General features: G+C 41.7%; 1 non-coding gene across 1 annotated transcript; it reads right to left on the bottom strand.

The window, feature by feature from the left end:
• Positions 1-246: 246 nt before the first annotated feature.
• Positions 247-366, bottom strand: LOC148165608 (5S ribosomal RNA). Its single transcript, XR_015771324.1, has one exon. It is a non-coding gene; the product is annotated as a 5S ribosomal RNA (ribosomal RNA).
• Positions 367-2,186: the final 1,820 nt, after the last annotated feature.

Here is a 2,186-nt window from a genome sequence, read left to right as displayed (position 1 = left end):
TTCTGAAGGAACCAAGGCCGTCACCAAATACACCAGTTCAAAATAAATCCTCCTCGAGCAGCTTGGAAGTTGGTTGGAAAAAAAAGAAAAAAAATCGGTTCTTTTCAGAACCACAAATTCAACTCGAACGAATTAAAAATTTTCGTCTTCATACTATATAAGTTCCTGAGAGAAAATATAAATAGTGAAAAATATATTTAAAAAAAGTTTGACATCAGAAATGTTAATAAAAAAAGAAAAGAGTAGAGACAACGGCACGCGGTGTTCCCAAGCGGTCACCCATCCAAGTACTGACCGCGCCCGACGTTGCTTGACTTCGGTGATCGGACGAGAACCGGTAGTTTTCAACGTGGTATGGTCGTTGCCTGGTAAAATTTTCCAAGATGGTACGTTGACGATTTTTTGTGATTGTTCGATCGTTTGGATGTGACATTTTTCGATGGTACACATGTCAGAAAATGTACAAGATTTAAAAGAAGAAAAAAAAAAAATTTTTTTTTGCGAGTCGTTTTTTAGTTTTTTTTTTGCGACAAAATGACGAAAAAAAAAAACTCGTATGAGGCGTTAAATTAAATTGTTCGTTTGACGATCTCAACGAGTCACTTGCGATTAACGTAATTTAAAATTTGAGAACTTACTTACTCACTTGCTTGCTTAGATGGAAATAGCACCCACTTGAAGTAAACGCCGACACGGACCGGAGATGAATAAACTCCGAACGGACGGGGTTAATTCATGAACTGACCGTAGTACGGTCGAAGGTTCGCCGCCGCCGCTACCTGCTTTCTTTCTTAGAACTGATAACAGAGTTGGTTTCTTTGTCTGTTCATTCATCGAAATTCCCACCACTCTGGCCGGGCCGGGCGGGGTGGGTGTGTGTTGTTTCATGATTTGTTCTCTTCTCGATTTATTCTTTTTCCGACGTCGTTCGATTCATAGAGATGTTTTCGTCGAAAGTGTGGTCGCGTTTACATTGCATTAAAATTTAATTTGTTCCAGTGCGACGATGAAACAAGAAAAAAGTTTCAAGTAAGTACGCACGCACGCACACCTACATATTTCATTTTTTAAATCTTTCGACGTTCGTAGTTTCTGCTCGAAATGTCGACTAATAGTAGGGAATGTTTTGTTGATTTGTTTGTTTTTCGTTTTTGAGAAGAACAAATGAAAATTTCGTTGGATTTCTGTCGACCGACGACCGACTGAAAATCCGCCGACATCGACGTAGTTTTATTTAGAGTGTCTGAAAAATGCAAACAATGCAAGATTTCCGTATTTTTGTTGGTTTGTGGTGTTTGGGGAGTTTTTTTTATGATTATAAAATGGTTTCGTCGAGAAAAATTGCTTCTTTCGCAATGAATTGGCAAGAAAAATTAAAAAACTCGTCCGTTCCCGTCGCTGGATGTTCGACGGTGGTCCGTCTGATTTTCCCTTTATTTTCGTAAAATTGACGAGAATTTCGCCGTCAAAACTGTTTTCGGTGATGTTTCGATGATGGGATTTCGTCGTGTGAGGTAATTTTTGAGGAAAAAATGTCGATTTTGCGAAAAAAGTCGTTCGAAAAGTCCGTTCGTCGTACAAATTCGTTTCTCATGGTCGAGTCCGAAATTGACATCGTTTTTTTTCCGACCTGTTCGTCAAGATCGTTTTCAAAAATCAACTCCTACGAAAGGCGAAGGTTTTATCTTCGTTCTTGAAAAAATTCGACCTTCTCGGACGTCATCTTCGACCGTTTGTGAATTTTTTTCCTACACTCTGCAGGTTCGTCGGTCGTCGCTCCGATCCGTGCTGCGTCTCTTTGCGAGGCGATTTTCGAAAAGATCGCACGTACTTTTCGACCGATTCGTTCGTGAAACTTGTAGAGGATGCTTCCAAGTTTGTCTGGTCGAAAGCGGAACTTTCCTGTTATTCGTGGAAAACGCGTAACGTCGGCGTCGAACTTGGATGTCATCTCCTTGTTTCGGAGGGTCTTTGTTCGAGTCGACGTTCGATCGGTCCTTGTTCGCTTTTGGAGGTCGGCTGGTCGTCCGGGAAAACTTGAGGTTATTCAGGAGGCCATCGCCGACCGAATCGCTCATGTTCCCGCACCCGGAGGCGGTGATCTTCGCGTAAAGAGAACGATGCCATCACGCGAAAGCTGTATTCGAGGCCCACTGAATTTTCTAACTCGACGAGAAGGCTCTCGT

The sequence above is a fragment of the Gnatocerus cornutus genome, unplaced genomic scaffold (assembly GCF_029298725.1).
Source record: "Gnatocerus cornutus isolate USDA-ARS CGAHR unplaced genomic scaffold, icGnaCorn1.1 ctg00000270.1, whole genome shotgun sequence".
Lineage (NCBI taxonomy): Eukaryota > Metazoa > Arthropoda > Insecta > Coleoptera > Tenebrionidae > Gnatocerus > Gnatocerus cornutus.
This window is presented reverse-complemented; position numbering and strand designations above follow the sequence as displayed.